Source organism: Halichoerus grypus, chromosome 3, assembly GCF_964656455.1.
Source record: "Halichoerus grypus chromosome 3, mHalGry1.hap1.1, whole genome shotgun sequence".
Lineage (NCBI taxonomy): Eukaryota > Metazoa > Chordata > Mammalia > Carnivora > Phocidae > Halichoerus > Halichoerus grypus.
This window is the reverse complement of record NC_135714.1, coordinates 177158320-177176194: the sequence shown is the minus strand read 5'-3', so window position 1 is coordinate 177176194 and position 17875 is coordinate 177158320.

Below are 17875 nucleotides of genomic sequence, written 5' to 3'. Positions count from 1 at the left end.
TATATGCCAATTTTTCTATTTTATGAATAAAAAGATCAAAACTCAGAGAGGTAAGTTTCTTTTATCAGGATCCCACAGCTAGTAAAATTCAGAACCAGGACTAAAACACTGAAGTTCCAATGTTCATACTCCTCTTCTGCTGAAAAAAATTCTCTTTCCTGCCTTTAGGGTTGCAGGGAAGAGAACTGTGCTTTTCAGTTCTCTGAAGCAGACATCATGATACCTGGTATTAAGGTGGATTGGGGACTACAGATATCACAGAAAAGCAGCTTCAGAATATTAAAACATCTCCTCGGGATGCCTATTTGATCCAGAAGCCATGAAGCTGATAGATGTTCAAACACAAGAATTGTTCATCTTCCTAGAGTTGTGTATAATAACACAGAGGGATACAAATTGATATCTCGATTTTTGCACTGTTCATGCACAGATTTGTGCTGCAGTGGATTGTGCTTAGGAAAAGCTCTCAGTATCAAAAAAAAATTGTCTTGGGGCGCCTGGGTGGCTCAGTTGGTTAAGCGACTGCCTTCGGCTCAGGTCATGATCCTGGAGTCCCAGGATCGAGTCCCGCATCAGGCTCCCTGCTCGGCAGGGAGTCTGCTTCTCCCTCTCACCCTCCCCCCTCTCATGTGCTCTCTCTCTCTCTCAAATAAATAAATAAAATCTTTAAAAAAAAATTGTCTTTTAAACCTACTTCATATATTTAAGGAACAAAGAAAATAGAAAAAGCATGAAGAGAGGAAGAGAGAAAAGGAGAGAAGAAGGAAAGGAAAAGAAGGAAAGAAGGAGGAAAAAAAGTCCTAATAAATGTGATCACAGGAGAGGAAGAGACCCCAAATCCACCTCACCTCCTGATCCATTACCCATTTCCCATCCCATCTGATAAGTGAGTGATGACACAATATTTCTTCCAATAGAGATGATGACAGTATTCTTTACTCACATTGGTTTGATTCAAAAATGAAGAGGGGTGTTTTGCATTGTTGAATATTATTATTCAAGCATTTATTACAGATATGATAGGAGCTCATAATGTAATGCGAAGATGGTCAAATAAAAACTTGTGATATAAAATAGTGTTTTATTATTTTTTCAATAGTTTTTAAGAAAGTGTTGGCTTCACATTCTAACTTCCAGAAAAATATCAAGACTTTTTTTTTCCTTTCCTCTCATCTCTTTCTCTTGACCTCTGCATATTGGTCAAGGGCATAGAATTGGGCCAAAGGTATAGTGAATCAATCAAAAAGGATAATATTCTTCTGCCCCTTAGCTTATCTTTTGTAGAATTCTTCCCTTTCTGGATTTCTTTGCTTTTCTTTCCTTCTCTTCTTGCTTTTGTAATACAGATACACAGCTATTTCTGCATTTATGAAGAGGTGGCATTCCTCATATTTCTCCCAGTTTAAGGAGGAGAATTAGGAAAAAAATGGTATGTGGTGAGATCAAAGAATAATACAGTTTTAAGACTGGAGACATGGCAAATTCTATATAGAAGCCACAAAGGTAAGGGGATAGAACAGGATCATAGGACTTTTCTATAAAGATGTGATTGGCAATTAAGAGACGGTCACAGATGACCTTCAGAAGATCAGCATCAGTGGTGGGGTGTATCATAAGACTAGTTGCAGTGGAGTGAATAAAATGAAGGAGAATGATAATAAACAGGGATGCCCTTTACTATTTTTAAGAAGATTTAGATAAAATAAAATTTCCTTAGTAAAGACTTTTGTGTGATCAATCTCCTGTCAGTTAAAATACCCATTTCAGTTACTCTTCTTATATATAACTTACTGGCTTAAAATTTTCCTGTGGAAAAGTTTGTTGACTGGGCTCAATGGTGATTCCCAGCTGAGATCCCTCATGGTTTGCAGTCTGATATTAGCTGGGGTTGCATTCAGTTGAAGACTGACACATTCAGTCAAAGGCTGGACATCCAGGATGGCTTACTCACATGAATGGCAGCTAAAACTGACCACTGGCTGCAGGTGTGGCTGATGCTGTGAACCAGAGCCTTATTCATGATATGTTCATGTAGTTCTCTAATAGTATGGCAAATTCCTAAGGAGTCCTCCCAAGAGTGAGTGTTCCAAATATCCATATGGAAGCTTCAACACTTTTGTCCTATGTTCTCCAAAGTCATGCAATATCACTTTTGCTACATTCTATTGGTCAAAGCAAGTCAGAATCAGTCACATTTCTAGTAGAAAAGCACTCTGGATAAACTTTGAATGAAAACTGTCATTAGCAACTCCCCTCTGTTCCAAAGTTGGTTTTCAGATAATACTGTTTTGAAGGACACAAGGCATCAGATTGTGATCTAAATGTGTAATTTAATATAAATTTTTAAAAAATTGATGTATATGATCAATATGCTATTTTAGAGGCCTACAGTATATTCTGTAGAGAACAAGGGATAGGATATAAGAAACTAAGAATGTTCTTTCATTTATTCACTTAAATTCTATTCCCAAGACTTGCTGACATCCTGATGATATAATCATGTCTAAGGAAGCTATCAAAACCAATAAAATGAAAAAGAGTGTTGAGTTCAATGCCTCTGGCTAAAGAAAAATCCATGTATACATATGAAAAAAATAACCAAAGCGATCAAAGAAATGAGACAGTCTAGCCAAGCTTCAAGAAAGGACAAGAGTAATCAGTAAGACAAGCAAAGGAACCAATATATAACATGGGGCTAAGTGTCTGTTAAAATGCAGTATTAGGAGGAGTCCTTTAGAGGAAGGGTCCATTTGGTCTATGGAACACTGCAGTGTATTAAACACTGTATTGAGCTCTTATTTTGAATGCATAAATGGCAGAGAAAGAGCATGATGGATTTTTTTTAACACATGCACTCCAATGCCCAGATTTGCTGAAGCATTGTGCTCCCAGTCAATAGTACCCTTGTAGCTTGTTTGTTTAATTGATTGCAATGCTATGTCAACCTTCACGACCAAAGTGTCAAATATTTGCAGACTGGAACACATAGTGTTTGGGGCAACTTGGTCCTTTGTGCAATGCTGCTGCAGATGCTGTAGTTTACATACTACATTTAGCCAGACAAAAAGCCAAATTTATTAAAATAAACAGTTATGTCCGTAGACTGCCTCAAGTCTATCAACATTACTGACAGTTATGATTTCAAAGAAAACAAACAAAAATACTAGTTCCCAACTCATTTATATTGCCAAATGGTTGTTTTTGATAGAAGTATTGGCAGGGTGGGACCTGTCAGAGTGAGATTAAGAGCCATCTGATAAAGTGAGGCTGGCCAGGTAATGCTTCCAGGGGAGCGTGCTGGCAGCCCCAGAGTGTGGCCAGCCAGGCTGGCATGCTTACACTACATGTGGTGGTTTGTTTTCCTCCCTGCTTCCCATGTTCCCCACATTGTTAACATAGGGCCTTGGGTTTTAATTAGGCCCTCCCTAGAGGGTAAGAGGAAATGAGGGTTGAGGCGCAGGAAAAAAAGATGGCCAACACAACTTTGGTAGTGAATTTTTAGGAGCTTGTGGGGTAGAAGAAAGACATTTTGCACTGAGGTGGCAGCCACCCTATCCCACTTGAGGGAATATATTCAAGTAGGTGAATTAATTTTCCCAAGACCACTGAGAATTGTGAAACAGGACATCCCATCTGGGTGTGTCAGACTTCAAAGTTCATAACTTTTCCTTACTTCCATGCCAAAAAAAAAAAAAAAGCCCTGAATAGAAGTATAAATGATATTATAATAAGAGACATCTACTAAAAGTGACAACTGGGGACTTCATATAGTTGATGCAAAACTTTTTTTTCCTCTGGCATAATTTCATCAGCTTTGTGAAACTCAGCTCTCTTTCTGTAACTGAATAAACTGAAAGAACATTGTTATTAGCCTGACAGGGAAGAAAAAGTTGTGTTTATTTGTACTATCCAGAAGTCAACTCAGTTCAACATGTGTGGTGCTTAATATATACTTGTTTATTGATTGATCTAAGGACTATATGAAGTTAAAATATAATGATAATATCAAATGCCATTTTAAACTGCATTATATGTGCCAGATCCTTTGTTAACAGTCTATTCATTTACTTCTTATAATGCAGTAGTATTTTGTTGTCATTGTACAGATATGAAAATAAGTTCAGAGTTTCATTAAAAGACTAGATTCAAAGTTGTGTCCAAATCACTCCAGCCTGTTCTCTTTGCCTCTATTCTACACAGCCTTCCTCATCTCTACTCTGTGAAAATTGATCAACAAGAATACTCTGTCGTGGTCACATTACTATGACATTTGATCTGTTAAACTCAGTCTGTTTTTTTTTTTTTTAAGATTTTATTTATTTATTTGACAGAGACACAGCGAGAGAGGGAACACAAGCAGGGGGAGTGGGAGAGGGAGAAGCAGTCCTCCCGCAGAGCAGGGAGCCTGATGCGGGGCTCCATCCCAGGACCCTGGGATCATGACTTGAGCCGAAGGCAGACGCTTAACAACTGAGCCACCCAGGCTCCCTTAAGCTCACAGTCTTGACAACTCTGATCCTCACGATGTGATGAGAGTGCTTGGATAATTTGGGTGGTGTTTCACCTGACCCAGCAAGGCTTCCACAAGTGTCTAAAGAGACTACATCAATCACTACCCTTAATGCTCTGAGTACCAAGCAACTCATAGTGAGTATCTACTAAAATTGTCAGGTGGAGGCATGCTTGTATTCCAGGTAGGGAATGTGATGAATTGCATAGACACTGGTGCTACTAGGAAATGCATAGGATCCCTTGTCAGTATACCAGATATTCTGTCATATGGATGCTATTCTCCTCTATTCTAAAAACAAACTGTCTCACCAACTAGGGCATATCCATGGTATAGTGAGACAATTGTCAAGTGGTTTAAGAGAACTAAAATCTAATCCTGGGTCTTAAACCAATTTCTTTCCATCTTTTTAAAATCTTTTCTAGGCCTCAGCTCTCTTTCTGTAACTGAATAAACTAGATAATTTTAAGGCCTTTTCAGTTCCAAAAGTATCATTTAAACAATAAAATTATGGTACCTGGAAAAAAATCTACAAGCAATTTGTAACAATGACAAGAGCAGGAATGGAGTGTACCATTTTAGAGGAAAAAAGAACCAGCACACCTATCTTCCAGTGCTCCAATTAGGTAATATGGTCTGAAAAGCAGACTGTGCCAAGAATTTGAGCCTCTGGAATTACATGGCTTCCTGTCCAGAGAAGTGACAGAGATCTTTCACAAATGGCTCCCCAAGTTTGAAATTAGGAAGTGCTAATTGCCAGTGCACACAAAATCCCCTGTATCATCAGAGATTCCATGCTGAAATACTCAAGACAACTTAGGCTTTTTTAATAAAATTACACTATTTCCACTCACCATCAAAAGACATCTGATACAGATTTTTGAAGCCTGCACTTAAGAGGTGGTAGCCAATTTGGGCAAATGGGAATTGGAACTCATCAACTGATTAGCATTTTAACAATGTCACATTATTAACAATATGGACCCAAGTTTAGTATCATTATCTCCTCGAAGGGATAGAGGAGACTGCGATAGGCAAAGGCGAAGTTGAAAGTGAGCCCAAATCTAAATATTATCTTTTAGTGTCTCTTTTTCTTACTCTTTCTCTCTCAAACACACACACACATGTCCCTTTGCATTTGGTAAACATCCAGGAATCAACACTCAGTGACCATAACCATATAAAATCTATTAGAATTTTCTATAGAGCTTTAAATAACTCTAGTGATAGTTTCTTTTTTCCTGCTTTTTTGGTGGCAGCTAAAAAGGCTGCCCTTAGTCTGAACCAATTTATCAGTTTCAAAGGAAAGGATAATAAAACTGTCATTTCCGGCCATAGCACCAAGGGTACTGCTGATACCCTGATATTAAAGCTTATTAAAAGTAAAGCTGTCTCTTAGTTTTTGATATCAAAATTGCTTCCAAGTCTTGTTAAGACTCCATGTTATTCTGGATAGAAAGAGGGAAAAAAAAAAAGAACCTAAAATGACCCCAATGGGCATTGGAGTGACTGAGCTATTAAACACCTCGCCATGTGGATGATTTTGTGGAGTTCTTCAATTTATCATGGATACAAACTGCCAGGAGAAAATTAATTTAAAACTCATTTCTCTCGCAGACCTGCTCAAGATACTCAAAATGTGAGAAAGGTTTACAGAAAGAGAGTCAGAATAATTGTTGACCCTGGAGACTTCCCTAGTTTCTACTCTTCCAATAACTGGTATCTTCTGACAGTCCTTTATCAATAGGACTTCTGAAAGAAGGAAATAAATAAATTCATTATTTATTCCTAATGTGGGAAAATCCACAGGAAGTGGTTTTGACCTAAGTAGAGCAGAGTCAGAGTAAATCATTTCTTGTATCAGCTGACTAAGGCTGAAGCGTCTGGGCTTTTCTAACGAGAGACAGTGTGTGTTATTAGAAAGAGTTTTGGAGTCAAGCAGACTGTTGCTCAAATTCTGGCTCTTCTACTCATTAACTGTGTAAACTTGGGCAAATTATCTAATACCATTGAGCTTCTTCCTTCTTCATTAAAATAGAATTAGTGCTCACATGTAGGACTGCAGGGAGAATGCTCAAAAGTTTACCACAATTGGGGCACCTGGCTGGCTCAGTTGCAAGATCATGCAACTCTTGATCTCGGGGTCATGAGTTTGGCCCCCACGTTTGGTGTAGAGATAACTACAAAAAATAAAAGTTTGCCACAATTATCTTTTTTGTTGGTATTACTATTTTTAAATCACATCTATTTGTATGATGACTGTCTATACTAAGATTTTAAAGTTGGGAATAACTTATAAAAATCTTTAATATGTACGAGATATTTCTGGGGACCTAGGACATTTCTTAGAAATGTTTGTGTGACAATTAAGAAAGTATGCCAGTCCCTCTTTCCTACTATACAGTGTTAAATTGACTTCCTAACCAGTGTGCTATTTTTCCCCCCTCCAACTACCCATATGCTGGTTGCACAACATGGCTTGATGTCAACCTCAGAAAAAATTATCAGATCAATGCTGGAAAATAAATATGCTAAACTCTATGTTTCTAAGTTTAAGAGCTAAAGAGGAAGGTATGTGAGAGAAAGAAATGATTTGAAAGATACAGTAAATCATTTCTTTCTTCATCCCTTCCACTAACCTCCTAAATCCTCGAAGATCTCTCCATGAAAGAGAGAAGGCTCAATTGGAAAGGTCTGAAACACTTAGCAAAAAGTCTGTCATTGTGGTCTTCCCCAAACCTCTCTGTCAAGGACTAAGCTGGGAGATGATGAGGGAATGGTGATAGAACACTTCCTTTGAAGTTTGGGAGATAGGAGAGAAATCTGGGCTATACTGAAAAGTTCTAGAAATCTAATAAATAGCTAAGAGAGATATTAGAAGCAGAGAATGCCCACTCACAGCCCTGAGCTTCCTGTAGCACCCAAATGTCACGGGGTAGCACTCAAAATTGCCTATAAACTCAGTAGGAAGAGCAGATGATTGCTGGGAGGAGAAGAGAGAGAGGTTAGAGAGGGGGAAGAAGATTGAGAGAGGCAAGGAGAATTTTATCATGGGGATCAGGGGACATGCTCCAACATCACGTGATGTGCACATTCCTTCTTGAGGATTATATGAATCCTGTCTCCTTGCCTCATCTCAAAGGATCATCAGCATCAGGGGCTGTCCAGGTGCCATTCAAGGACCCCTATCCATTAGTGGACCAACTACCAGATACAACAAGGTTCATCTTAAGTAGAAATCTTGGGAATAAGCAGCAGAGAATTTTTTTAAATTATAGTTATTGCTACTTTCCCAACAACATTGCTTCGGTAGTTTCTTAAGCCTTACCACTTTCCCTCTCCACTCACAAGTCTTAAAACCATCCAAGAGGGGGGACACCTGGGTGGCTCAGTCGGTTAAGCATCTGCCTTTGGCTCAGGTCATGATCTCAGAGTCCTGGGATCGAGTCCCACATCAGGCTCCCTGCTCAGTGGGGAGTCTGCTTCTCCCTCTCCCTCTGTGCTCTCTCTCTTTCTCTCTCTCAAGTAAATAAATAAAATATTAAAAAAAAAAAACAAAAACATCGAAGAGGAGAGAGACAAGGAAACAAAAATGCCAGAAGGGAGGCAGAAAATTAAGATGTTTAAAACATAAAACACAAGACTTGAAGTTAGACAACTGAATTATCATAAAATAATCATAATAACTCTAACTACAAACACAGACCGTGCCACAAGAACAAATACTGATGTGATGTCAGGTTCCAGATACTGCTGTAAATCCTTTGTATAGATTAATGTATTTAATATTCACAGCACCCTTATAATTTAGTTACCCTTATTTTTTTTTAATTTTTTTATTGTTATGTTAATCCCCATACATTACATCATTAGTTTTAGATATAGTGTTCCATGATTCATTGTTTGTGCATAACACCCAGTGCTCCATGCAGAACGTGCCCTCTTTAATACCCATCACCAGGCTAACCCATCCTCCCACCCCCCTCCCCTCTAGAACCCTCAGTTTGTTTTTCAGAGTCCATCGTCTCTCATGGTTCTTCTCCCCCTCCGATTTCCCCCCCTTCATTCTTCCCCTCCTGCTACATTCTTCTTCTTTTTTTCTTTCTTAACATATATTGCATTATTTGTTTCAGAGGTACAGATCTGAGATTCAACAGTCTTGCACAATTCACAGCGTTTACCAGAGCACATACCCTCCCCAGTGTCCATCACCCAGTCACCCCATCCCTCCCACCCCACCCCCCACTCCAGCAACTCTCAGTTTGTTTCCTGAGATTAAGAATTCCTCATATCAGTGAGGTCATAGGATACATGTCTTTCTCTGTTTGACTTATTTCGCTCATCATAATACCCTCCAGTTCCATCCACGTCGTTGCAAATGGCAAGATCTCATTCCTTTTGATGGCTGCATAATATTCCATTGTATATATATACCACCTCTTCTTTATCCATTCATCTGTTGATGGACATCTTGGCTCTTTCCACAGTTTGGCTATTGTGGACATTGCTGCTATAAACATCGGGATGCACGTACCCTTTCGGATCCCTACTTTTGTATCTTTGGGGTAAATACCCAGTAGTGCAATTGCTGGGTCATATGGTAGCTCTATTTTCAACTTTTTGAGGAACCTCCATACTGTTTTCCAGAGTGGCTGCACCAGCTTGCATTCCCACCAACAGTGTAGGAGGGTTCCCCTTTCTCCGCATCCCGGCCAACATCTGTCGTTTCCTGACTTGTTAATTTTAGCCATTCTGACTGGTGTGAGGTGGTATCTCATTGAGGTTTTGATTTGGATTTCCCTGATGCTGAGCGATTTGAACATTTTTTCATGTGTCTGTTGGCCATTTGGATGTCTTCTTTGGAAAAATGTCTGTTCATGTCTTCTGCCCATTTCTTGATTGGATTCTTTGTTCTTTTGGTGTTGAGTTTGATGAGTTCTTTGTAGATTTTGGATACTAGCCCTTTATCTGATATGTCATTTGCAAATATCTTCTCCCATTCTGTCGGTTGTCTTTTGGTTTTGTTGACTGTTTCCTTTGCTTTGCAAAAGCTTTTTATCTTGATGAAGTCCCAAGAGTTCATTTTTGCCCTTGCTTCCCTTGCCTTTGACGATGTTTCTAGGAAGAAGTTGCTGCGGCTGAGGTCGAAGAGGTTGCTGCCTGTGTTCTCCTTTAGGATTTTGAGGGACTCCTGTCTCACATTGAGGTCTTTCAACCATTTGGAGTCTGTTTTTGTCTGTGGTGTAAGGAAATGGTCCAGTTTCATTCTTCTGCATGTGGCTGTCCAATTTTCCCAACACCATTTGTTGAAGAGACTGTCTTTTTTCCATTGGACATTCTTTCCTGCTTTGTCAAAGATGAGTTGACCATAGAGTTGAGGGTCCATTTCTGGGCTCTCTATTCTGTTCCATTGATCTATGTGTCTGTTTTTGTGCCAGTACCATACTGTCTTGATGATGACAGCTTTGTAGTAGAGCTGGAAGTCTGGAATTGTGATGCCGCCAGCTTTGCTTTTCTTTTTCAACATTCCTCTGGCTATTCGGGGTCTTTTCTGGTTCCATACAAATTTTAGGATTATTTGTTCCATTTCTTGGAAAAAAGTGGATGGTATTTTGATGGGGATTGCATTGAATGTGTAGATTGCTCTAGGTAGCATTGACATCTTCATAATATTTGTTCTTCCAATCCATGAGCATGGAACGTTTTTCCATTTCTTTGTGTCTTCCTCAATTTCTTTCATGAGTATTTTATAGTTTTCTGAGTACAGATCCTTTGCCTCTTTGGTTAGATTTATTCCTAGGTATCTTATGGTTTTGGGTGCAATTGTAAATGGGATTGACTCCTTAATTTCTCTTTCTTCTGACTTGTTGTTGGTGTATAGAAATGCCACTGACTTCTGTGCATTGATTTTATATCCTGCCACTTGACTGAATTCCTGTATGAGTTCTAGCAGTTTTGGGGTGGAGTCTTTGGGATTTTCCACATAAAGTATCATATCATTTGCAAAGAGTGAGAGTTTGACTTCTTCTTTGCCAATTTGGATGCCTTTTATTTCTTTTTGTTGTGTGGTTGCTGTGGCTAGGACTTCCAATACTAGGTTGAATAGCAGTGGTGATAGTGGACATCCCTGCCACGTTCCTGACCTTAGGGGGAAAGCTCTCAGTTTTTCCCCATTGAGAATGATATTCGCTGTAGGTTTTTCATAGATGGCTTTTATGATATTGAGGTATGTACCCTCTATCCCTATACTCTGAAGAGTTTTGATCAAGAAAGGATGCTGTACTTTGTCAAATGCTTTTTCTGCATCTATTGAGAGGATCATATGATTCTTGTTCTTTCTTTTGTTAATGTATTGTATCACGTTGATTGATTTGCGGATGTTGAACCAACCTTGCAGCCCAGGGATAAATCCCACTTGGTCGTGGTGAATAATCCTTTTAATGTACTGTTGGATCCTATTGGCTAGTATTTTGGTGAGAATTTTTGCATCCATGTTCATCAGGGATATTGGTCGGTAATTCTCCTTTTTGATGGGGTCTTTGTCTGGTTTTGGGATCAAGGTAATGCTGGCCTCATAAAATGAGTTTGGAAGTTTTCCTTCCATTTCTATTTTTTGGAACAGTTTCAGAAGAATAGGTATTAATTCTTCTTGAAATGTTTGGTAGAATTACCCTGGGAAGCCATCTGGCCCTGGGCTTTTGTGTTTTGGGAGATTTTTGATGACTGCTTCAATTTCCTTAGTGGTTATAGGTCTGTTCAGGTTTTCTATTTCTTCCTGGTTCAGTTTTGGTAGTTGATACATCTCTAGGAATGCATCCATTTCTTCCAGGTTATCTAATTTGCTGGCATAGAGTTGCTCATAATATGTTCTTATAATTGTTTGTATTTCTTTGGTGTTGGTTGTGATTTCTCCTCTTTCATTCATGATTTTGTTGATTTGGGTCATTTCTCTTTTCTTTTTGATAAGTCTGGCCAGGGGCTTATCAATCTTGTTAATTCTTTCAAAGAACCAGCTCCTAGTTTCGTGGATCTGTTCTACTGTTCTTTTGGTTTCTATTTCATTGATTTCTGCTCTGATCTTTATTATTTCTCTTCTCCTGCTGGGTTTAGGCTTTATTTGCTGTTCTTTCTCCAGCTCCTTTAGGTGTAGGGTTAGGTTGTGTACTTGAGACCTTTCTTGTTTCTTGAGAAAGGCTTGTATTGCTATATACTTTCCTCTTAGGACTGCCTTTGCTGTATCCCAAAGATTTTGAATAGTTGTGTTTTCATTTTCATTGGTTTCCATGAATTTTTTTAATTCTTCTTCAATTTCCTGGTTGACCCATTCATTCTTTAGTAGGATGCTCTTTAGCCTCCATGTATTTGAGTTCTTTCCGACTTTCCTCTTATGTTTGAGTTCTAGTTTCAAAGCATTGTGGTCTGAAAATATGCAGGGAATGATCCCAATCTTTTGGTACTGGTTAAGAACTGATTTGTGACCTAGGATGTGATCTATTCTGGAGAATGTTCCATGGGCACTAGAGAAGAATGTGTATTCCGTTGCTTTGGGATGGAATGTTCTGAATATGTCTGTGAAGTCCATTTGGTCCAGTGTGTCATTTAAAGTCTTTATTTCCTTGTTGATCTTTTGCTTAGACGATCTGTCCATTTCAGTGAGGGGGGTGTTAAAGTCCCCCACTATTATTGTATTGTTGTCGATGTGTTTCTTTGCTTTTGTTATTAATTGCCTTATATAATTGGCTGCTCCCATGTTAGGGGCATAGATATTTACCATTGTTAGATCTTCTTGTTGGATAGACCCTTTAAGTAGGATATAGTGTCCTTCCTCATCTCTTATTACAGTCTTTGGTTTAAAATCTAATTTGTGTGATATAAGGATTGCCACCCCAGCTTTCTTTTGGTGTCCATTAGCATGGTAAATGGTTTTCCACCCCCTCACTTTCAATCTGGGGGGGGTGTCTTTGGGTCTAAAATGAGTCTCTTGCAGACAGCATATCGATGGGTCTTGTTTTTTAATCCAATCTGATAGCCTGTGTCTTTTGATTGGGGCATTTAGCCCATTTACATTCAGGGTAACTAGTGAAAGACAGGAATTTAGTGCCATTGTATTGCCTGTAAAGTGACTGTTACTGTATATTGTTTGTGTTCCTTTCTGGTCTATGTTGCTTTTAGGCTCTCTCTTTGCTTAGAGGACCCCTTTCAAGATTTCTTGTAAGGCTGGTTTCGTGTTTGCAAATTCCTTTAATTTTTGTTTGTCCTGGAAGCTTTTTATCTCTCCTTCAATTTTCAATGACAGCCTAGCTGGATATAGTATTCTTGGCTGCATATTTTTCTCATTTAGTGCTCTGAATATGTCCTGCCAGTCCTTTCTGGCCTGCCAGGTCTCTGTGGATAAGTCTGTTGCCAATCTAATGTTTCTACCATTGTAGGTTACATATCTCTTCTCCCGAGCTGCTTTCAGGATTTTCTCTTTGTCTCTGAGACTCGTAAGTTTTACTATCAGATGTCGGGGTGTTGACCTATTTTTATTGATTTTGAGAGGGGTTCTCTGTGCTTCCTGGAGTTTGATGCCTGTTTCCTTCCTCAAATTAAGGAAGTTCTCTGCTATAATTTGCTCCATTATACCTTCTGCCCCTCTCTCTCTTTCTTCTTCTTCTGGGATCCCAATTATTCTAATGTTGTTTCGTCTTATGGTATCGTTTATCTCTCGAATTCTGCCCTTGTGATCCAGTAGTTGTTTATCTCTCTTTTTCTCAGCTTCTTTATTTTCCATCATTTGGTCTTCTATCTCACTGATTCTTTCTTCTGCCTCATTTATCCTAGCAGTTAGCGCCCCCATATTTGATTGCACCTCATTAATAGCCTTTTTGATTTCTACTTGGTTCGATTTTAGTTCTTTTACTTCTCCAGAAAGGGTTTCTCTAATAACTTCCATGCTTTTTTCAAGCCCAGCTATTATCTTTAAAGTGATGATTCTGAACTCTAGATCTGACATCGTACTAATGTCCATATTGAGTAGGTCCCTGGCAGTCGGTACTACCTCTTGTTCTTTTTGTTGAGGTGATTTTTTCCGTCTTGTCATTTTGTGCAGAGGAGAATAGAGTAATGAGAGAACAAAATGCTAGCAGGGTAACAACGTCCCCAGAAAATATACTCTAAACAAATCAGAAAAGGCCTGAAGCAGTGGGAAAAGAAAGGGAAAGAGAAAAAAGAAAAAGAAAGAAAAAAGAAAAAAGAAAAAGATAAAGATAAAGATAAAAACAAACAAAAACAGAACAAAACAAAACAAAACAAAAACAGAATGTGATCAAATATGATCAGGCTGGTTTCTAGATCAGTGTCACACACTAGATTTTGGGTGTATTTTGGTCTGTTAAAAGAAAGTGCCTCCCAAAATTTTAAAGAAAGAAAAACTTATATATGTACAAAAATAAGGGTTGATATGATGAGGGGATGGAATATGACTGTAAAGATGGAAATTATAAAAAATTTTATAAAAGGAATTGATAAGTTGTTTGAAAAAAGAAAGAAGAGGATTTAAAAAAAAAAAAGAAAAAAGGGAGAGAATGTGATCAGGCAGGGGAGTAGAAAAAAACCATACACTAGAGATTTAGAGTATATTTTGATCTGTTAGAAGAAACTATCTCAAGATTTTAAAGAGAGAACAACTTATATATATATATGCCAAAAATACGGGTAACTACTATGAAAGGATAGAATATGACTCTAAAAATGAAAAATAAAAATGTTTTTTTTAAAAAAGGGATTGATAAGATGTTGGTTGAAAAAGGGAAAAAGAAAAATTCAAAAAAAAAAAAGAAAAGAAAAAATAAAAAAAGACAGTTAAAAAAAATAATTAACTTTGAAAGACTAAAGAATCATGGTAAAAAAGCCATGAATTCTATGTGCAGTATTCCCCTAGCGCTGGAGTTCTGCCGTTCTCACTGATCGGTAAACCTGGTCTTGGCTGGCTGTTCTCGCTGATCTTCTGGGGGAGGGGCCTGTTGCCGTGGTTCCCAAATGTCTTTGCCGGAGGCGGAATTGCCCCGCCCTTGCCCCATCCGGGCTAAGTAATCTGCTCGGGTTTGTTCTCTGTTGCTTTTGTTCCCTGCAAGCTTTCCGTACAGCTCCGGAGGCCGAGAGTGAAAATGGCGGCCTCCCAATCTCCGCCCCGGAGGAGCGGAGAACTCGGGGTCCCGCTCCTCAATGCGCCCCCAGAGAAAAGCCGTCAGTCACTCCCATCTCCCCGGTCTCCGGCCGCACTCCGTGCTCACCCAGCCTGTGACTGCGCGTTTCTATCTCTGGCATCCGACCCCGTGTGGAGTCTCCAAACCCAGCAGATCCCTGCGGTGCGCTCCCGCACCTCTCCTCCCGGGGGAAGAAGGTGAGTCTCCCCGGATCTGCCGCTTGTTGGGTCCCTGCTGGAGGAGCAGTGGGGCTGTGCCGCGGATCACGGTTTATGGCAACCCCGAGCTGAGAGCCCGCGCCTGGGCTCCGTCTCTGCAGCCGGCTTCCCTGCTCTGATACCTGGGAGCTCTGCTGCACTCAGGTACCCCCGGTCTTTCTGTGACCCCGAGGGTCCTGAGACCACACTGTCCTGCGAGGGTTCCACCCCCCACTTAGCCACCAGAGTGACGTCCCTCAGCGGAGTAGACTTCTAAAAGTTCTGATTTTGTGCTCCATGGCTCTATCACTTGCCAGAAGTGGCCGACGGAGGCCCCTCCCCCACTGTCTATCCTCCCGAATATCGCCTCAGATTCACTTCTCCGCACGTCCTACCTTCCAGAAAGTGGTCGCTTTTCTGTTCAGAGAGTTGTTGCTATTCTTTTCTTCGATCTCCTCTTGAGTTTGTAGGTGTTCAGAATGGTTTGATCCCTATCCAGCTGAATTCCTGAGAGGAGACGAAATCCAGGTCTCCTACTCCTCTGCCATCTTGCTCCGCCCCCCTTAGTTACTCTTATTATCCCCACTTTATGAATAGGGAAACTGGAGCACAGTGGGATCAATGTAACATGCTTAGAGTGACAGAGTTATAAGTGGCAGAGCAGAGTCTGAGCCTTAGTCTATGCCCTTAACCACTGCATGACTGCTTTATATATGAAGGAAATATCACTGCATCTGCTACCCAGTTCTGTGACTTTCAGATTTATATGTATTTTCTCAGAGTTGTGCCCATGATCACAGTAACAAAATTTCACATTTTAAGTCTTTGCTAAAACTTGAGACTCAGTAGAAAAAAAAATCATGTCCAAACGTACCTTTCTAATTGGATACTGGAAGAAAGAAACCTATGATAAGTGTGACGATGGTATTTACTCCAGGGTCCTATTTTGTCATCTGATTCTCAGAGCTGCATAAATTATTTGCTATTGTGAACAGTTGCTTTCAAGCCTTCTAATTTAGACCTTTTGTCTCCTGCAGTGAACACTTATTGGGAATTCAGTTATTGCTAGGTAGGCCTGTCCACTCATCATCCCTAGAGAAAATGTCATGTGGTGATAGAAATTCACTTATGCCACATGAAATTACAATATAAAATACGTAAACACATACTGATAGAGAATTTGTGTCACCATCCAGTTTCTCCTTTGGCTAATCGCATCACATGTAAAAATAAATTTCAAAATTATTTCCAGACCCCTCTCTTGGGGGGAAAAAAAAAGGTTTGCCCTTGTTTTTGATCCACAGTTGTGAAAGCTGGAAGGAGGATTTGGTTAAGAAAGGAGTGTTAGAGTCTTGCTGCGTGTTCCATTGTAGAGTAAACAGCCCCGGTCTTTTATTCAAGGCAGATCAAATCATGGCCACATTATTAGTTATTGTTTAGCTGCCTGGGTTTAGGATGAAATTACCCTGCTGCCCAGGGACCCAGCATTTTAGCTCCAGATCCAGCTGTGCTCATAACACAAGGCACAATGCTTAGTGACGCTGTCAGCCATTTAACCTAAAAAGAACATGCTGTAATCAAGTGGGGACTGTTCAACTGTGTCACTCTCGGGTCCCATTTCAGGGAGCCTAGGAAACCTGCCACTGAGTTTTAAAGGGAGAAGAAAAGAAAACACAGAAAATGCTCCAAATGGGGCAAGGGTAAGTTTCCTCTACATTTTTTTTAAATGTGTATATATATATATATAAATATATATATAAGTATATATTTTTTTTCCAACTTATCAACATGTCTCCATTTTGAGAAAAGTGGACTGGTGGCCTTACGTGTAAGTTACTATTCTATTCCTAGTTTTTCATCCATGGATCAGAAGCTCAGGAAAATCAGAAGACCCCCAAATGCAATATTTAAGCCATCTTGGTTGCTACAACCCTTGAGAATGGGATCTAGTTCTTAGCAAGAATAATGTTACCTGCCACCTAAATAAATGCTAAGGTTTAGTGTGTGGAAATAATAAAGCGAGAAAGATGAAGTGGATTCTAGATATATTAAATCTGGGATAGCCTCAGATAACAGGCTTAAGCAATAAAGTGAAACTTTCCTCCTGTATTCATAATGTCAGTGTTACTGTGGAAATGCTAGCTTGAAAATATAAACACCTACAGTTGTCTTCTTAAAAGAATTTCTTCAGACATTTTTTTAAATTTTATTTTATTATTTTTATTATTGTTATGTTAATCACCATACATTACATCATTAGTTTTTGATGTAGTGTTCCATGATTCATTGTTTGTGTATAACACCCAGTGCTCTATGCAGAACGTGCCCTCTTTAATACCCATCACCAGGCTAACCCATCCTCCCACCCCCCTCCCCTCTAGAACCCTCAGTTTGTTTTTCAGAGTCCATCGTCTCTCATGTTATGTTAGTCACCATACAATACATCATTAGTTTTTGATGTAGTGATCCATGATTCATTGTTTTCGTATAACACCCAGTGCTCCATGCAGTACGTGCCCTCCTTAAAACCCATCACCGGGCTAACCGATCCCCCACCCCCCTCCCCTCTAAAACCCTCAGTTTGTTTCTCAGAGTCCATAGTCTCTCATGGTTCATCTGTCCCTCCGATTTCCCCCCATTCATTTTTCCCTTCCTTCTCCTAATGTCCTCCATGCTATTCCTTATGTTCCATAAATAAGTGAAACCATATGATAATTGACTTTCTCTGCTTGACTTTTTCACTTAGCATAATTTCCTCCAGTCCATCCATGTTGATGTAAAAGTTGGGTATTCATCCTTTCTGATGGCTGAGTAATATTCCATTGTATATATGGACCATATCTTTTTTATCCATTCATCTGTTGAAGGGCATCTCAGCTCTTTCCACAGTTTGGCTATTGTGGGCGGACATTGCTGCTATGAACATTGGGGTGCATATGGCCCTTCTTTTCACTACATCTGTGTCTTTGGGGTAAATACCC